Source organism: Nerophis lumbriciformis, linkage group LG05 (genome assembly GCF_033978685.3).
Source record: "Nerophis lumbriciformis linkage group LG05, RoL_Nlum_v2.1, whole genome shotgun sequence".
Taxonomy (NCBI): domain Eukaryota; kingdom Metazoa; phylum Chordata; class Actinopteri; order Syngnathiformes; family Syngnathidae; genus Nerophis; species Nerophis lumbriciformis.
In genome coordinates, this window is record NC_084552.2 from 14,219,440 (window position 1) to 14,240,625 (window position 21,186).

At 42.7% G+C, this 21,186-nt stretch overlaps 2 long non-coding RNA genes across 2 annotated transcripts in view; one reads left to right on the forward strand and one right to left on the reverse strand.

Annotated features, from left to right (window-relative positions):
• The window catches only part of LOC133606868 (uncharacterized), a 123,312-nt gene that overhangs the window by 12,256 nt on the left and 89,870 nt on the right, over positions 1–21,186 (reverse strand). The window lies entirely within an intron of this gene.
• Positions 14,565–15,250, forward strand: LOC140678798 (uncharacterized). Its single transcript, XR_012050407.1, has 3 exons — positions 14,565–14,687; positions 14,803–15,060; positions 15,189–15,250. It is a non-coding gene; the product is annotated as an uncharacterized lncRNA (long non-coding RNA).

The window sequence follows — 21,186 nt, forward strand, 5'->3', positions numbered from 1 at the left end:
AGTGGTCAATTGTACGGAATATGTACTTCACTGTGCAACCTACTAATAAAAGTCTCAATCAATCAAAACACATAGAATCATCATACTGCTGTGATTATATGCATCAAGTGTTCATTCAAGGCAAAGGCAAAATATCGAGATATATATTGTGTATCGCAATATGGCCTTAAAATATCGCAACATTAAAAAAAGGCCATATCGCCCAGCCCTAGTTCAATGATGCCATTTCTGTTTGTCATGTATAATTTTGTCTATTTTGTGTTTATCCTTGAATAAACAGGTCAGTTTCTTGTTACCAACCATTGTGTATTATTCAAACTCCCCTAATTCAGCTGGCTAGTTGTTATCAAGAGTACTAAAACCCTTTTCAACATGATTCTGACAACTAAGTAAGCTAAATAACTTTAAACTTTAATACATGCTCGGATAGGCCAGTATCGGTCAGTATCGGTATCGGTCAGTATCGGTATAGGATCGGAAATGCAAAAACAATATCGGTATCGGATCGGAAGTGCAAAAACCTGGATCGGGACATCACTAATATATGTATATAGTAACTGTGTTGTTTTCCAAATTGCTTTCATGTTGAATGGCCATTCAACTCATTGTTGTGTACATATCTGCTGTCCATCACAAATTCTCTAATACACGGTGTCAACCAAACTGCAATTTAAGCTCTGCCTCTCTCCGAGTCGAAACCCTAGTCTTCTGTTCCTAGCCCATAACACCCCATATATATATATATATATATTGCATTGATTTGTAGCACGTATAGGTTACAGAAGCTTCTTTAAAACAGCAGCAACATCGTCCTCCAGCACACTATCACAGAGAGAGCGTATTGAAAAAGAGTTGTCTGCCTACTTGCAGTCTGTTAATGTTAACAGTGAAGCAAATCCCCTGCAGTGGTGAAACGACCATGAGGAAATGTTCCCAAACCTAAAAAATGTGGCAAAAAAGTATATGTGTGTGCCTGCCACCAGTTCCCCATCGGTAAAAGTGTATAGTACCAGTGGGAATATAGTTACATGCCAACGAGCATCTCTTAAACCAGACACCGTTGATAGGCTTGTGTTTTTGGCACAAAACCTCTGAACAACCTGGTACTACTCACTGGTTGTTGTCACAAGCACAACACACCATGCACAAATTGCAACTGTATATTTTTTGAACTTCTTCCATCCATCCATCCATCCATCTTCTTCCGCTTATCCGAGGTCGGGTCGCGGGGGCAGCAGCTTAAGCAGGGAAGCCCAGACTTCCCTCTCCCCAGCCACTTCGTCCAGCTCCTCCCGGGGGATCCCGAGGCGTTCCCAGGCCAGCCGGGAGAGATAGTCTTCCCAGCGTGTCCTGGGTCTTCCCCGTGGCCTCCTACCGGTCGGACGTGCCTGAAACACCTTCCTAGGGAGGCGTTCGGGTGGCATCCTGACCAGATGCCCGAACCACCTCATCTGGCTCCTCTCGATGTGGAGGAGCAGCGGCTTTACTTTGAGCTCCCCCCGAATGACAGAGCTTCTCACCCTATCTCTAAGGGAGAGCCCCGCCACTCGGCGGACGAAACTCATTTCAGCCGCTTGTACCCGTGATCTTGTCCTTTCGGTCATGACCCAAAGCTCATGACCATAGGTGAGGATGGGAACGTAGATCGACCGGTAAATCGAGAGCTTTGCCTTCCGGCTCAGCTCCTTCTTCACCACAACGGATCGATACAGCGTCCGCATTACTGAAGACGCCGCACCGATCCGCCTGTCGATCTCACGATCCACTCTTCCCCCACTCGTGAACAAGACTTCGAGGTACTTGAACTCCTCTACTTGGGGCAAGATCTCCTCCCCAACCCGGAGATGGCACTCCACCCTTTTCCGGGAGAGAACCATGGACTCGGACTTGGAGGTGCTGATTCCCATCCCAGTCGCTTCACTCGGCTGCGAACCGATCCAGTGAGAGCTGAAGATCTTGGCCGGAGGAAGCCATCAGGACCACATCATCTGCAAATAGCAGTGACCTAATCCTGCAGCCACCAAACCAGATCCCCTCAACGCCCTGACTGCGCCTAGAAATTCTGTCCATAAAGGTTATGAACAGAATCGGTGACAAAGGGCAGCCTTGGCGGAGTCCAACCCTCACTGGAAACGTGTCCGACTTACTGCCGGCAATGCGGACCAAGCTCTGACACTGATTATACAGGGAGCGAACTGCCACAATAAGACAGTCCGTTACCCCATACTCTCTGAGCACTCCCCACAGGACTTCCCGGGGTACACGGTCGAATGCCTTCTCCAAGTCCACAAAGCACATGTAGACTGGTTGGGCAAACTCCCATGCACCCTCAAGGACCCTGCCGAGAGTATAGAGCTGGTCCACAGTTCCACGACCAGGACGAAAACCACACTGTTCCTCCTGAATCCGAGGTTCGACTATCCGGCGTAGCCTCCTCTCCAGTACACCTGAATAGACCTTACCGGGAAGGCTGAGGAGTGTGATCCCACGATAGTTGGAACACACCCTCCGGTTCCCCTTCTTAAAGAGAGGAACCACCACCCCGGTCTGCCAATCCAGAGGTACCGCCCCCGATGTCCACGCGATGTTGCAGAGTCTTGTCAACCAAGACAACCCCACAACATCCAGAGCCTTAAGGAACTCCGGGCGGATCTCATCCGCCCCCGGGGCCTTGCCACCGAGGACCTTTTTAACTACCTCGGCAACCTCAGAACTTCTTATTTGTGCCATATAGTTCATACAGAAGAAACCAAGACTAAAGCGGTTAACTTTTCCATAAGTAACCTCATTGAGCTTTTGTTGCCATTGTTTTATGTTCAGGCATTGTGGCCATACAAGTAGGGTCCAGTGTTCTGTTCTACATCGCAGTGTGATGGGGGGGGCAGTACATCTAACAAGGACAGCTCCAGACTGGAGAAACGGATCAGGCGGGCCGGCTCTACGATCGGAATTAAACTGGACTCACTGGTGACGAGGGCAGAGAAGAGGACTGTGGAAAAACTAGTGAGCATCATGAATGATGCCAGTCACCCTCTGAATAGCGTTATGAGTAGCCAGAGGAGCCTGTTCAGTGCTAGACTGCTTCATCCCAAGTGCAGGACTAATAGACTCAAATCCTCTTGTGTCCCACACGCCATCAGACTGTAGAACTCCAATCTGGGGGGGCAGAGGAGGGCGGGAATCCATTAAGTACTATCTATCTATCTATCTTTTCACAATTTGATTTCTTTTTTATAAAGCTAATTTTTATTTTACAGTTTTTGAAAAATCTTGTGTGACATCATGCACAAAAGTGCATTTTATTTGTTTTAAAATGTAGTGGCGTTCTGTACAAAAAGTTCACTTTAATTTAGTGTAGTTTTGATATGTCATCTTAGTGACATCATGCACAAAAGTGCACTCATAGCTTGTTTTAAAATGTCTCTGACAATCTTGCACTTTCAGTTTTGGAAATGACATGAATGTTTGTGCCACTGCTAAATAACTGTTTAATAAATACACTTTTGGTAAATTAAATTAGTTGTGATTTCCCTCTGTGCATGAAAGTTTAAAAGTAGCATATATTAATGTAGTATGAAGAAGAATGTTTTAATGTAGACACATAGAATCATCATACTGCTGTGATTATATGCATCAAGTGTTCATTCAAGGCTAAGGCATAATATCGAGATATATATCGTGTATTGCGACATGTCCTAAAAATATCGAGATATTAATAAAAGGTCATATCGCCCAGCTCTACAATACAATGTTTTAATTTATACCTCCAGACAGGGCCGGCCCGTGGCATAGGCCGTATAGGCAAATGCTAAGGGCACCGTCCATCAGGGGGCGCCACGCCAGTGCCGCGAATGTTGGAGAAAAAAAAAAAGGAAAAAAAAGTTGGTACTATTATTTCTAAATACAAAAAATAATCCCACGTTAATTAAAATGCAAAGTAAAGCCTATTTAATAGAAATATTATTTGTTACAACAATACGCCCCCCCCCGCACGGTGCGCCCCCTCCCTTCCCGTATCATGACTCTTTTTGGACGTCACCACATCAAAAAATCAACACAAGATGTCAAAACGGCCAAAACTGTCAGGTGCCCAGGGAAGAAAAAAGAGAAAAGAAGAGGAGAAACGAGAAAAGACAGAGGTAGCAGGTATGCCTACATGAAATTATTTGTCTGTTCCAGAATGTGATAGTAACCTGGCTTTTTAGCATTAAGCTAATGTTACATGATTCGGCAATTGCTAATCAATAAATAGCTAGTTCTGTTTTAACGTCGGGTTAATATTGTGGAGGGGGCTAAATTGTTATGGAAAATAATAATGTAACGTTAGGTAATTACAGTACTCCCACCTTACATTCCTCAGGGACATTTGTATTAGATCTTTTAAGCAGGTGTTTTTTGTTTACATTGTTATTGCCTTCTGGTTAGCTAATGTTTGCCCTGCAGGTAATAGTCACTTTTCCACCCCTTTATATATTAGGTATAGTTGTAAGTAAAAAAAAAAAAAGGTCAAAGACAAAGCTATTCGGTTTCTTGTGAGTATATACACTTCACTGCCGATGTGGGGGGGGCACCACCTAAAATCTTGCCTAGGGCGCCAGATTGGTTAGGGCCGGGCCTGCCTCCAGAGACAGAAGATATAAAAAGCAGGGGCGCTGTCAGGAAAATGTATTTTTGGAGATCACTAATACAATATTTGTAGTAACACCATTGAATATATTGCAGATTATTGACTTCAATACAAAAACATTAACTAAGCTACTCCTGGCAACCTCTTTAATAATCAGCAATTCTTAATTATAGTAATATGATCAGCAAACTGTTACACAATCTAAATTTCACCATTTTATTTTTCAGGGCAACATACGTGGAAAGACTGGATTGCAACTAGAAAGAAGGTATTTGCTTAGAAGACGTTCAGGCAGGGACACGTGCATTTAAGGGGAACTTCTAGAGATACCCTTGTCCATCTTATTGCCCCTGTGAATTTATTACATGGAGGAATAGGCGGGAAAATGCTTTTTGGGGGTCGGTATTTCATTATTTTTAGTAACACCCTAATAAGTAGCAGATTTTTGGCTTTGTTGAGCTAATAATGATAACCAAGCTGCCCCAACTCATGTGTCAAACTCAAGGCCTGAGGGGCAGATCTGGTCCGCCATTTTTTTATTTATTTTACATACAATCTCATGTATTTTAAGCCTTTTCTGATTGAACTATCTGATTGTGCAAACACATATTAACACAGGCGTGTCCAAAGTGCGTCCCGCAGCTCCAGTTTTGTTGACCCGCAACATGTTGTTGGATTAAAACAAAAGCAGTAACAATGTAAAAAAAATACAAATATTTGTGATGTAAAGCTAAAAAATATTGTACTAACAAATACATGGCTGTCCAAACTTTTTCAACCAAGTGTCGCACACTAAAAGTGAAAGTACGCGGGGACCATTTTTTTCACTTTGTGAAAAAAAGATAAAAACAAATCATTTTTACAGTATTTAAAGACAAAATGTAGGGTAAGGTTTGTTATAAGGGACTATGAGTGTATTATTATTATAAATTGTTAGAATCAAAACCAAAGTTTTTTCATTACAATATTTTTGTTTGTATTTTTGTTTGTTTTCTAGACAAGGGATGTTTGTTTTAGTAATAATAATGTGTTGGTGGTGAAGGCGTGGGGTGGGGGCGGGGGTGTGTGTGCCCAATTGTCTTGGGTGTGATGATGTAATGTTTTTTTTTCTTTTTCTGTCTTGCCTCTGGTGAGGGCGGTCGCTTTTCCGCTCCCTTTTCTCCCAGCTTGCTCTCTTTGTTTTTGTGATTAAATGTAACGTGTTTATGTGTGCATTGCATGCAGGTTTTTCCCCACTCCAGACTAGGCCCCCTCAGGAGCCCAGTCTAGATTGTATTTTCTTACTCATCTTTGTCCCCAGAGTTTTACCTTTTTCCCATCTTTTACGGGGCGCCTTTGGCAACCCATCAGCGTTCCTGTTCTGTAACCCTAACCACTGTTTGTTTTCAGCACAAACCCGTTCAAGATTAGACAAACAAAGTTTCGTTGTACTTGTGCAATGACAATAAAGACCTATCGGATCTGATATCTATCTGATCTAGTAATAATAATGATAATAGCACACACTTTGACTAGGTTTACATTGCAGGCCAAAGTGGCCCAAATCAAATTTGTTTCCAGCTGAGTGATTACATTGCAAGTAAAATGTGATCCTTATAAGTCCAGTGTAAACGCGCACAGACCCCAATGTGGCCTCGACGTTACTTGCATGCGCAGTTCGATAAAGTGAAAACAAAGGAATTTAACCGTTTTCCGTAAATGAACAAGGAAATGGCTGCTACTACTACAAAATAAAATACAAACCCCGTTTCCATATGAGTTGGGAAATTGTGTTAGATGTAAATATAAACTGAATACAATGATTTGCAAATCCTTTTCAACCCATATTCAGTTGAATATGCTACAAAGACAACATATTTGATGTCCAAACTGATAAACATTTTTTTTTTTTTTGCAAATAATCATTAACTTTAGAATTTGATGCCAGCAACATGTGACAAAGAAGTTGGGAAAGGTGGCAATAAATACTGATAAAGTTGAGGAATGCTCATCAAACACTTATTTGGAACATCCCACAGGTGAACAGGCAAATTGGGAACAGGTGGGTCCCATGATTGGGTATAAAAGTAGATTCCATGAAATGCTCAGTCATTCACAAACAAGGATGGGACGAGGGTCACCACTTTGCCAACAAATGCTTGAGCAAATTGTTGAACAGTTTAAGAAAAACCTTTCTCAACCAGCTATTGCAAGGAATTTAGGGATTTCACCATCTACGGTCCGTAATATCATCAAAGGGTTCAGAGAATCTGGAGAAATCACTGCACGTAAGCAGCTAAGCCCGTGACCTTCGATCCCTCAGGCTGTACTACATCAACAAGCGACATCAGTGTGTAAAGGATATCAACACATGGGCTTAGGAACACTTCAGAAACCCACTGTCAGTAACTACAGTTGGTCGCTACATCTGTAAGTGCAAGTTAAAACTCTCCTATGCAAGGCGAAAACCGTTTATCAACAACACCCAGAAACGCAGTCGGCTTCGCTGGGCCTGAGCTCATCTAAGATGGACTGATACAAAGTGGAAAAGTGTTCTGTGGTCTGACGAGTCCACATTTCAAATTGTTTTTGGAAACTGTGGACGTTGTGTCCTCCGGACCAAAGAGGAAAAGAACCATCCGGATTGTTATAGGCGCAAAGTTAAAAAGCCAGCATCTGTGATGGTATGGGGGTGTATTAGTGCCCAAGACATGGGTAACTTACACATCTGTGAAGGCACCATTAATGCTGAAAGGTACATACAGGTTTTGTAGCAACATATGTTGCCATCCAAGCAACGTTAACATGGACGCCCCTGCTTATTTCAGCAAGACAATGCCAAGCCACGTGTTACATCAACGTGGCTTCATAGTAAAAGGTGGGTACTAGACTGGCCTGCCTGTAGACCAGACCTGTCTCTCATTGAAAATGTTTGGCACATTATGAAGCCTAAAATACCACAACGGAGACCCCCGGACTGTTGAACAACTTAAGCTGTACATCAAGCAAGAATGGGAAAGAATTCCACCTGAGAAGCTAAAAAAATGTGTCTCCTAAGTTCCCAAATGTTTACTGAGTGTTGTTAAAAGGAAAGGCCATGTAACACAGTGGTGAACATGCCCTTTCCCAACTACTTTGGCACGTGTTGCAGCCATGAAATTTTAAGTTAATTATTATTTGCAAAAAAAAAATAAAGTTTATGAGTTTGAACATCAAACATGTTGTCTTTGTAGTGCATTCTATTGAATATGGGTTGAAAAGGATTTGCAAATCATTGTATTCCGTTTATATTTACATCTAACACAATTTCCCAACTCATATGGAAATGGGGTTTGTAAATCTCCACACTAAAAATGGGCGTTTTTTTATATAAAAAAATAGTAATTGTCTCTGTGACATATGAGGACATTTTTATGAATTACATATGAGGACTTGTTGAAAAATGAACATTTTCCAAGGTCCTCATTTTCCTCAACATTCTATCGTGTTCTAGACTCCCCCAGCATGTTCCCAGACCAAAAATCTCTTAAGTCTTAATTTGTCAAATTTTCGGAAAAAGTGTGTGAAAGTGTGTTTAATTATTTTGCACACCTTCGATTTTGCCCCTAGTGGCCAAGTTTGCTATTCTCACACACACACACACACACACACACACACACACACACACACACACACACACACACACACACACACACACACACACACACACACACACACACACACACACACACACACACACCCTCATATGTCATGTGGGTCAGAAACTCACACACGCCAACATTTGAAAAACATCTAATCATTACAGCAATGAACATACTCTTGAATTCTGAATCAAATAACACATTTTCAACTGATCTGATGATCTGAACCTTGTTTATGTTAGTTTTATCTATTTATTTAGTTTATCTGGAGAGGATTTGGGCAAGACAATTAGTAATAAAGTGATTATGGTGCTGATTTAATTTTTTTAAATTCAGTATTTTACTGTATTGGGCTTTTTGCTATTATGTTGACTAAAATACAATGCCACACAATAATTACCTTAAATGTGCCTGAAATGTAGGTTTTTGCATAAATGGCCCCTAAAAAAACTTGAATTATTGACTTTGTGTCAATCAAGGTTGAAGTGCAATTTAAACTACATATAGTATTTAATCTTTTCAAATGGTTACAATAGCACATGGTTTTGGTATTTTCATCTTTGGGTTGACTCGTGGCGTGTCAGGTGGGCTATAGATTACTTAAAGAGAACCAATGTCTTGTATAAAGACATTGAGTTCAACGAGGAATGGTTAAATGATTTTTGTAGGGAGGAAGAGGTTGTTGTAGAGGATGGTCAGGCTGGTCAGGGTGACCAGGTTGTTGTTGACAGACAGTCCAGTGAGGATGAGGCTGTAGAGCAGGAAATTGGGGTAGAAGAGGTATCAGAAGACATGGCACAAGATGAAATGTTACATGACAGACAACAGCACTGCATGTTTCAGGACACTTGTCTTATGCCTGTTGATATCGGTCAAGAAGCATTAGATCAGTATTTTGAGCATGTTGTAAGTCTTGCCCCCGCGGAAGGTAATAGTCCGGTTAGAATGCTTTCTGACAAATTAAATGAGGTGATGTGTTTCCCTGTGCTGTTTCCGACGAGCACAAATACATTCCACACCAGCCGCATCCATCGCTTAACATTGTCGCGCTATTTTAATAATCAGATAATGCATGCCGACGGCCGTTTTGCGCACAATGTGGAATATATATTCTTTAGCCAGTATATGTCCGAAATGGACCAAGTGATATGTAGCATTTCGGTCGCGATGCGTAAAGGTAAGGGGGGTCAGCATTCTCAGCGGATTTGCCCGGGCATGCTCAAAGACGACGAGTCTCTGAAGCGCTTGCTACAGTTCGATGACGGTTTTCGTTTCCTTCGGCCCATTCGCGGGACGCCAGCTTTTTGGTCTTCGGCTCAGAAATACCTTTCGGCTTGTGTCCGCCAATTGGGGATTCCAACATGGTTCTGCTCCTTTTCTTCTGCTAATTTGCGCTGGCAGAATCTCCTTGCCAGCATCCCGAGACAGGAAGGCAGACAGCAGACAGTAGAACAGTTAGAGTGGGCCGATTGGTGCGAGCTGTTGCGTCGCAACCCGGTCACAGCCGCGAGGATGTTTGACTACAGGTGGCACTGTTTTTTGAAGGAAGTACTCATGTCCCCATCTCAACCAGTTGGCAAGATTGTAGATTACTTTTATCGAATTGAGTTCCAGCAGCGTGGGTCCCCCCATGTTCATGTGCTGTTTTGGATTGAGGGAGCTTCCCAAATTTATAAAAACACCGATTTAGAAGTTGCAGAGTTTATTGATAAATATGTGACGTGAGCTACCCTCAGACGATGACACACTATTAGAAGTTGTGTCATCGGTTCAAACGCATTCAAAACGGCATTCAAAGTCATCCATCCATCCATCCATCTTCTTCCGCTTATCCGAGGTCGGGTCGCGGGGGCAGCAGCCTAAGTAGGGAAGCCCAGACTTCCCTCTCCCCAGCCACTTCTTCCAGCTCTTCCCGGGGGATCCCGAGGCATTCCCAGGCCAGCCGGGAGACAATCTTCCCAACGTGTCCTGGGTCTTCCCCGTGGCCTCCTACCGGTCGGACGTGCCCTAAACACCTCCCTAGGGAGGCGTTCGGGTGGCATCCTGACCAGATGCCCGAACCACCTCATCTGGCTCCTCTCGATGTGGAGGAGCAGCAGCTTTACTTTGAGCTTCCCCCGGATGACAGAGCTTCTCACCCTATCTCCAAGGGAGAGCCCCGCCACCCGGCGGAGGAAACTCATTTCGGCCGCTTGTACCCGTGATCTTGTCCTTTCGGTCATAACCCAAAGATCATGACCATAGGTGAGGATGGGAACGTAGATCGACCGGTAATTTGAGAGCTTTGCCTTCCAGCTCAGCTCCTTCTTCACCACAACGGATCGATACAGCGTCCGAATTACTGAAGACGCCGCACCGATCTGCCTGTCGCTCTCACGATCCACTCTTCCCTCACTCGTGAACAAGACTCCGAGGTACTTAAACTCCTCCACTTGGGGCAGGGTCTCCTACCCAACCCGGAGATGACAGTCCACCCTTTTCCGGGCGAGAACTATGGACTCGGACTTGGAGGTGCTGATTCTCATCCCAGCATTCAAAGTCATGTCGTAAAAATAAAAATAAATGCCGTTTCAATTTTCCAAAACCGATCCCTGCACGCACGTTCATCTGCAAAATCAAAGAATGTGTTTGTGCTAAAAAGGGAACAAGAACAGAGGGTAGTTGTATTTCAGAAAACAGGCCACAGTGCAGCTGTCTGGACGATGAGGGACAGAAGTTGCCAAAGGAGGTTGCGCGTTTGATTATGTCGAGAGTAAAGGATGCCATGGAGAGGGAGGAGCCTTTTGGTAGCGTAGAAGAGTTGTTTGCCAGTGTGGGCATCAACCAGGCAGTCTTTGAGCTCGCTTGTCGGTGGCTGGAGACTAAGAATAAGGTGGTTTATAGGCGAGGGGTAAACGACACCTGGGTTAACCAGTATAATAGGAATTTATTGAAGTGTTGGAACGCTAACATGGACATTAGCTTTGTCACTGACGCCTACGCAGTCATCGTATACATAATAAAGTACATCACAAAAGCAGAGACAGAAATAGGTCTGTTATTGAGCAATGCCCTTAAAGAAGCAAATAAACAAGGAAATCTCTGTGCTAAAGATGCAGGGTTTCCCACACATTCATTTATTTGTGGCGGCCCGCCACGATAGAATTACGTCCGCCACAAATGGATTTTTCGGCTTTTGACTCGCTCTACCGCTCATAAAAGCGAGGAGGAGGAGGAGGAGGAGGAGGAGGAGAAGGAGAAGGAGAAGGAGAAGGAGAAGGAGAAGGAGAAGGAGAAGGAGAAGGAGAAGGAGAAGGAGAAGGAGAAGGAGAAGGAGAAGGAGAAGAAGAAGAAGAAGAAGAAGAAGAAGAAGAAGAAGAAGAAGAAGAAGAAGAAGAAGAAGAAGAAGAAGAAGAAGAAGAAGAAGAAGAAGAAGAAGAAGAAGAAGAAGAAGAAGAAGAAGAAGAAGAAGAAGAAGAAGAAGAAGAAGAAGAAGAAGAAGAAGAAGAAGAAGAAGAAGAAGAAGAAGAAGAAGAAGAAGAAGAAGAAGAAGAAGAAGAAGAAGAAGAAGAAGAAGAAGAAGAAGAAGAAACAACAACGGACCGACCGGATGAAAATACGAGGGTAAGACGTCTTGGCGTTTCACCGACGTGAGCAGCCTGACGCTGCTTTATTAACATCGCCGCTGTTTGCTCGGGGGGCGGGGCAGACGCACGTAGTAACAGTCAGGTGTTTTCATTCGACGAGCTAACGTGTCCAGGTTATAACCCTGTTGTCAATAAACACACGTGGAGACGGTGCTTCAGATATTGCATTAATACTGGAGCTAAATTGTCCACTGTCCATTGCAGCATGTGAATGCAATGAAAAGAATAAAATCTGAGCCAAGCAGCTCTTAAAAAGCTGTCCAGGTTAATGTTTTGGCCATTAAAGGCCCTTCATTTCAAGATGTCAACTGTGATTAGGCTTTAAACAGGTGGCTGACCTGTTCAGATGAGTGTAACTGCTACTGGTCAAATAATGTGAAATAGCATTTAATTTTACATGTATGCAATGCCATTTAAATGTAATTATAGATAATAATAATAATAATAATAAATACTGTGTAGTGTTGTAAATAGTCAACGGGAAGGATTTTAGTAAGATATAAGCCATGAGCACTGGCTCCTGCATGTGTTGAGCTGCTGCCGCTTAAGGTTAGACGGCACTGTACATAGAGCGGTTCTGTTGTTAGTAATAAATTCTAATGTTGGATGTTCACTCCTTCACACAGATGAGTATAGAAAAATATTTCCAACGGCCGAAAAGGGCTCGACTTGGAGAGGAGGTAGGCCTACAGTCCAGACCACAGGAGGTATTATCAAAACGGTGTATACCAGGGGTGTCAAACTCAAATACAGAGTGAGCCAAAATTTAAAATTGAACAAAGCCGCGGGCCAAGGTTGAACAAATTAACCTTTTAATAGGGACCCAAACAAGTTTTGCATTAAATATTGAACAAGCAAGGCTTATATAACTTTATAGTGACATGCAAACTCCATCCATCCATCCATTTTCTACCGCTTATTCCCTTTGGGGTAGCGGGGGGCGCTGGAGCCTATCTCAGCTACAATCGGGCGGAATGCAAAATTGAGTTTCAAATAATAATAATAATAATAATAATAATAATTAAAAAATATCAATGGCATATCAAATACAATTTAAATAAAAATTTAATGCCTCTTTTCTATTTGCAGCCTTCTGAGGTAAATATCAACATTAACTTTTTCCACAGGCTAGTAAATTTGAAAATAAAATAACAATGAATAAATCAACCATTCAGGACTTTAAACTGCTCAGTTTGCAACACACTGATCTAATCTGATGTTCCCAAGCCAGATACCTGCCATCTTTTCTTGGATGCTAGTTCATTAATGTCGGGGCTCAGGCTTTGAGCTGAGGCATCCCTCATTATCGAACGAAGGTGTTTATCAGTTATTATATCTCGTATTCCACAGTCTTGGGGGCGTGCCTTACAGCCACTGCTTTTAACGTCCTCTACGACCTGTCGTCACGTCCGCTTTTCATCCCTTCTAACAACGTGCCCACCCAGTCACAAGATATGAGCGGCTTCTGTACACACACACACACGTAAATGTCACGCGTACTTCATCACCAACGATACAGTTTACACTGATAGTGGCCATATAAGCAACTTTAACATTGTTAGAAATATACGCCACACTGAGAATCCACACCAAACAAGAATGACAAACACATTTTGAGAGAACATCCGCACCGTAACACAACATAAACACAACAGAACAAATACCCAGAACCCTTTGCAGCACTAACTCTTCCGGGACGCTACAATATACACCCCCGCTACCAACATCAAATATGCAATGATAATACCATTTGAGTTCAACATTTTAAAACATTTAATCATTTACAGGCATGTCACTGATGAATGCCTTTGAGCCCACAGTTGTTGTGGAGCATGAGGCAGTAATAGGTGGCTTCAAGTGCCTTTACTGGCTGATAAAAAATGAACTGGCCCACCACACTAATTACCCCAAGCTTTTGAGCCTGGCTGAGCTTCTGGGGTGCGATTATTTTAGGAAATTGAAGGTAAAGTCATCAAGATATTTAAAATAAAATCAGTCTTTACATTAATAAATAAGAATTACAAAACAAATGTTATCTTTTTCCTAATGTCAAGATTGACCAGCGCAATAACTACAGATCTCATCGCATTATCGATGAAATGCTGGAGATCTTGGGAGAGGTTATTGAGGAACCAGTCCTCTCTGAAATACAATCTTCAAAGGCAATTACCCTGGAGGTTGATGAAAGTACAGACGTCTCCACAGCCAGGCAGCTCGATGTGCATGTCCGGTATTGAAGTAGAATTTCATCAAAATCTTTCATATCCTGGGTCATATATGTGAATACTTACTACTTTGCCTTCTCTCAGATACCTGGATAAAGAGGGGCATGTTTTCAATCAGTTCCTGGACCTGGTTGAACTTGCTGATGGCAAAGCACACACTATTGTGACAGCCATAAAGACAGCAATCTGTAAGAAAGGCCTGCCAACAGAAAGATTTTATGGAGTGGGGACTGATGGAGCAGCTGTTATGACAGGTATTATTATACATATCATGTAAAATTGTTTGTTATAACCTATGTTTGTGACTGATTAATTTTATTTTAAAAAACTTTTTTTTTTTTTTTATTCAGGGCGTGTGAATGGTGTTGTGAAGCAACTTGCTGACAGCTATCCGAAGATCGTGGGTGTGGCTTGTGCAGCCCATAGATTAGCCCTTGCCTGCAAGGACTCATCCAACCATGTTAAATACATGGCCACCTTCAGAGATCACCTGCAAGATCTCCACTTATTCTTCCGCAACAGTGCAAATCGCACTGTAACACTCAAGGCAGCATCCATCACCCTTGGTGTTAGTGACTTAAAAATTAAGGTAATTGTAATTTGATACTGTAGTAGTTATCTTTTGTGTATTCATAATGTAAAATGTGATAGCATAGTTATTTTCTGTCTATTACAATATTCTGTCTTTTTTGCAACATTTCCAGGAAGTAAAAGACACACGTTGGCTGTCTCAGCACAAGGCAATAGAGAACTTGCAGAGAAACCTGCCAGCAGTCCTGGCAGCCCTGGCAGAGGAGGCAGAATTGCGTAGATGTCCGGTGGCAAAGGGTCTCTACACTTTTTGTGCCACCTACAGATTTGTGGCTGCTGTTTACCTGCAAGCTGATGTTTTGCCCCACCTTGCAAGTCTCTCAAGAATATTTCAGAAAGCAGACGTCAACTTCCTTCATATAAAGGAGATGGTATGCTGAATGTGCACATTTAATTAGTGTGATAAAAGTCAGTGTGTTTTGATACATTGAAATAGGGGTCCTTTCCATATCTGACCAGTAACAGCAGCTATGTTTTTTTGTTTTGTTTTTTAATTTAGGTCCCTGTCACCATTAATACGCTGAGGAACATCAGAGAAGCTGGACAGACTCCACTCCCGGGATCATTTCTGTCTCGCCTCCACGAGGACCTGGATAATTCCCAAAGTCTTGGGGACTTTAACATTCAGCATGAGGAGGAGAGGGACAGGAGAGGACGGGGGCAAGGAGATGGCCAGGAATCCACAAGGGAGGGGCAGTGGGCCAGATTCCAGCAAGAGGTAAATAATGATTAAAGTAATGATTTACCTCTTACATGTTTTTTATTTGTACTCCTGACTCTATGGTCTGACCCTTAATGACTATATTAAAGGTAGCTGTAAGCTCATCTTCCTATTTTCATTGTAGGTCATCCACCCTTACCTAAGTGGCCTGGAAAAAAACCTTCACCTGCGGTTCCATGACCTGGACATACTTGGGGCTTTCAGTGTCTTTGGACCTAAATCGGCTGCTCTGCAAGATGACTCTGCTAACATCGACAATCTGAGGATTCTTGCCAGAAAATTCTGCCCTGAGCAACAGAATGAGGTCCTGCAGGAGTGGACTTCATTTAAGAACCATGTCCTTACTGGGGCATTCAAGGTGGGCGAATTAAACTGATTTATAACTATAAGATTCATATAATAGGATATGATTAATAATTCACTCACTAACTATTGCCAAATTTGTTTTTTGAAGGACAAGAACCAGGCTGACATCCTTACTCTGCTGGCAAGTGAGTTCGACGAATGGGATAATGTCTACCCTTGCCTCAGCCTCCTCGCAGGCATTGCCTTGGTGATCCCAGTTTCAAGTGTTAATTGTGAACGGGATTTTTCTACTCTGAATAGGGTAAGAGCATCACTCTGAGGAGCAAAACAAATATTTTCTTTACTGGTGCAGTTTATGACATTAACTTTTTTTTTTTGATGAATCCTTAGGTGAAATCAGACCTGAGGAATCAGCTGCAAGGAGAACACCTAGCTGCCTGCCTGAGAATCTCCATCAACGGACCTGACCCCAAGGACTTTCCTTACGATAAGGCCTTACACTATTTTTTTCGGAAGCCCAGAAAAATTAATTGCCCTAACAAAGGGTGCAAAGTCTGCAGGCAGTAGGAAACACATGGTTAAATGTAGGGAGTAAAACTGATGGCAGTCTAAAGTTCAATATTTATGGAGCTCTTTGTTCAGTGGATCAGATGTTTGATGAAGCTCTGTGTCTATCTACCACCACTACTGTTTTCTGTTTATTTGTTACTTTTGTAAAATATTGGAGTATAGTTTCACTTTATGTTGCTGGTAAATAATATGGTTGTAGTAGTAGGCTAAAGTTAAATTATTTAGTATGCACTAATTAAAGGGGCAGAGCTTTAAGAGACATTTTAGCTTTTATATTTTATAAGATATATTTTTTGTAAGAACCACAATTAATATATTTCAGTGAATAACTAATTGTTCAAATCTGTATATAAAAATGTACATAAAGTGTTGTAATTATATTCCAACTCCGCGTTCTTCTTGGTCATCGCCACCCAAACCCCCCCGCCGCCCAAATACCCCCCCCCCGGCCGGCCGGCCACACCACCGCAAATAGATGCCTGTCCTGTGGGAAACACTGAGATGCTTTAAAGAAACTGGGCAGTGTATATTTACACAACAGAGATGTCTGCGCTCAGGAGGCAGTGTATAGGCTAATGAGCATGCATTTGAAAGAATGTTCCAGGAAGGTCGTGTTTATTCCAACAGGGAATAACATTGTGCGGATGAGTTTACCCCTCAGTGTGTTGTTGCGAAAGGCTTCCTCAGAGGGTCTTAGGTCAGAAGACATGTGGATGACAAGTATTGTAGATAGGTATAGGAACAGGCCCGATAGTGTCGTGTTTGAGGATATGTGCATAGCCACATTTTGTTCGGAGTATCGTGTTCTCAGCAAGAATGAAAAATCAGACAATAGAATTGCACTACATGGGGGTTTAAGGTTCATCTTGCGGAGAACACAAACTCATTTTGCCATTGTTCGCTACATGCGGTTTAAATTAGACAAACGGGAGGAAGCCCACTTTCAGAGTTTGCTGCAGTTGTTCCTTCCTCATAGAACTGATTTAGACCTCAAGCCGGAAGGCTTTGAGTTCTACAAACAGTTCTATGAGGAAGGTAATGTGACGTCGTCGATATAAACAGGGCAAAGTTTTAAGTGGACTGTACTCGATTAGAGCATGCGCAGGAGATGGCGGACCGGTTCGATAATGTCGATGACTATGCGTGGGGGGACCTTTGTCCTGAACAGCAAATCGAACACATGGAATGTTTAGAGGAGAGGCGGCGACAGCAGCAGGGGGAAATTAGGGAAGAGCAGCTAGTTGAATTGGAGGAAAATGTCCCCGATTTGTGTGTTGGTGGTAAACAAGTAGCTCAATTTGAGAGAAACACCAACATTTTGTCTAGAAGGGAGGGTTTAGCTCTGGTCCATTCTCTGAATGAGACGCAGAGGAGCATTTTTGATAGGATTAGGAAATGGTGCCTAGAAAAGGTGATGGGGAAAAAACCCAGAACCTTTCCATGCGTTCGTAACTGGTGGGGCAGGTACTGGAAAAAGCCATTTGATTAGAGCTATCCAGTACGAGGCAGGGAGACTATTGTCGCGTCTGTACCAACCAGATTAAACCTGCGTACTCTTAACTGCTCCCACAGGCATAGCTGCATACAATTTACATGCAGCCACAATTCACCACACCTTCAGTATTGGCATGCAGGTTAGTTTACCGTATATCCCTCTGGGTGAAGATAAGATAAACTCCTTGAGGGCCCAATTTGGTCACCTACAAATTCTAATCATTGACGAAATCAGTATGGTAGATCATCATCTTTTAGCTTATGTGTTTAGCTTAAGGCAAATTAAACAGACGGGGGACTTTTTTCCATTTGGCAACGTTAGTGTTGTAGCTGTCGGTGACTTTTATCAGTTGCCACCCGTTAAAGGGAGGCCGCTGTACACCAGTCAGGTGGGTGTGGACCTCTGGTGTCATTTTACAAAGTAGCACTAAAAACAATTGTGAGCCAAAAAGATAGTGTGTTTTCTGAGCTGCTAAATAGACTTAGAGTTCGGTCAAAGCAAACCCCCTTATTGAAAAGCGACGTACATATCCTCAAGTCCCGGGAGACGGGGGAAGAGAGCGCAGCTTTGCATATTTATCCCACGAATATGCAAACCAGCGCGCATAATCTGGAGCGGTTATTCTCAACCTGTCCAGATTATGTTACAATCGAGGCCCAAGATTTTATTAACAGTAGGAAGTCGGGTTAATTAAAGCGCATAGTCGGGCATCAGGGCAAAACATCGTACACGTGTTTGGCCAAGAGTTTGTGTTTGGCTCTGAAAGCACGTGTAATGCTTTGCAAAAATGTTGACGTGGCAGACGGTCTGGTCAATGGCGCATGTGGAACGGTGACTTATATTCAATTTGGAGCAGATAAAGACTTCCCCCTCGCAGTCTATGTGAAATTTGACGATCCAAAAATAGGCTCACAAAGGAGGAAGCAACGTTCCCATGCTGCTGTAGAATGCCTGCATTCTACTGCCATTGATCCCGTGGAGGATTCGGCGACAAAACGCGGCGGTTTGCGTCGTCAGTTTCCTCTTAAACTCGCGTGGGCCTGCACTGTTCACAAAGTGCAAGGTCTAACTGTAGAGGAGGCTGTCGTGTGTTTAGGCAAGGTTTTTGCAGCTTGGCAGGCGTATGTCGCCCTCAGCCGTGTGATTAGAGATTTTGAGGAAAAGGTCATATACTGCAAGGACACAGTCAAGGAGGCATTGGATAGCATGCCCCCATTTCTAATTGAACAGCCACAGCCTTCATTAGAAACTCACAGTTTGTCTTTGTATTTAATGAACGTTCAGAATTTAAGATACCATGCCGCTCATTTGGTGTCTTGCACGCAGCATTTACAGCCTAACTGTATTGCTGTCACAGAAACGTGGCTCAGTGCACTGTAAAAAATACGATTTGCAATTGTTGGACTAATTATAGTTTTCAAGTTAGTCAGACTCAGAAATAAGGTTTCACTATGTTTAACTACCAAAACAGTGTCTGGCCAGCAAACTTCTCTCTATCGTTGCATCAAAAGGTATTTTCAAAACACTGCATCAAGGATTTTGGAGTTGCAATTAGGCAAACGTCTTTTTGTTGGAAACCCCGTAGATTCCGTTTCAGGGGCACGAGTGAGTTGGTGTCAGTTTGGACAGACGAAATCTCAATATCGACCTTGTGGCCATGCAGAGCTGGATAAGGATCATGTTTTGACGATTTGTCGAGTATTTATTTGGCTGAAAAGGTAAGTGTTTTTCTTTTCTTTTGTTTTCTAGACAAGGGATGTTAATGGCAAAGTGCACTGTACTATTTAAATTGAAAGATGGAAAAATTGCTTTGCTAGCTAGACTATTGATGGCCCCAAAATAATATATTTCACGAACGGGAATAAATGGTCTAGCGCTAAGGGCATTTAGTAGGACAACGGTGATTTCGTGTAATTATGGCATAATGTATTTAGCAGAGAAAAGGTTCCACTCGTGCGCGGAAAAGGGGGGGGGGGGGGGGGGGGGTCGGTGCGAAGGGTTTGGTCGGGCCTGTCAGTCATACAAGAAGCGTAGCTCAGGGAGTGAGTGTTTGACGGTGAGGCTCGCCACCGGAGCAGAGACTGTAACAACAGGTACCCTGGTTATAATCGACACCCGTGTAATATACAAACCCCGTTTCCATATGAGTTGGGAAATTGTGTTAGATGTAAATATAAACGGAATACAATGATTTGCAAATCCTTTTCAATCCATATTCAATTGAATATGCTACAAAGACAACATATTTGATGTTCAAACTGATAAACATTTTTTTTTGTTGCAAATAATCATTAACTTTAGAATTTGATGCCAGCAACACGTGCCAAAGAAGTTGGGAAAGGTGGCAATAAATACTGATAAAGTTGAGGAATGCTCATCAAACACTTATTTGGAACATCCCACAGGTGAACAGGCAAATTGGGAACAGGTGGGTGCCATGATTGGGTACAAAAGTAGATTCCATGAAATGCTCAGTCATTCACAAACAAGGATGGGGCGAGGGTCACCACTTTGTCAACAAATGCGTGAGCAAATTGTTGAACAGTTTAAGAAAAACCTTTCTCAACCAGCTATTGCAAGGAATTTAGGGATTTCACCATCTACGGTCCGTAATATCATCAAAGGGTTCAGAGAATCTGGAGAAATCACTGCACGTAAGCAGCAAAGCCCGTGACCTTCGATCCCTCAGGCTGTACTGCATCAACAAGTGACATCAGTGCGTAAAGGATAAAACCACATGGGCTCAGGAACACTTCAGAAACCCAGTCAGTAACTACAGTTGGTCGCTATATCTGTAAGTGCAAGTTAAAACTCTCCTCTGCAAGGCGAAAACCGTTTATCAACAAACGCCGTCGGCTTCGCTGGGCCTGAACTCATCGAAGATGGACTGATACAAAGTGGAAAAGTGTTCTGTGGTCTGACGAGTCCACATTTCAAATTGTTTTTGGAAACTGTGGACTAAGGCAGAATGACAACCTCCAAAGCATAAATGGGGTAAAATGGGAATGTGTTCTGAGCAAACATCTGGCGTACTTTCATCCAATTACTGGATTTCTTCCAGATGTCTTGCATGACCTTTTTGAAGGTGTCATACCTGTGGAATTGTCTTTGTGTTTAAAAAAGCTGATCTCAAAGCATTTCTTTACATTTGATGCATTAAACAACTGCATTAAATCATTCCCATACAAGGACTCTATCTAGACAGAGTTAACAAACCACAAAAAATTCCAAGAGCAAGCTTTGTTAAAGGAACTGTTGGTGGTAACGGACATGAAAATTGGACACTACTGCGCCTACTTCCTTTTATAATTGGATGTAAAATACCAGAACAGGAGCCTGCATGGGAGATTTTAATGGACCTTAGGGAAATTGTTGACATTGTTGTGTCTAACAGACTCTCAGAGG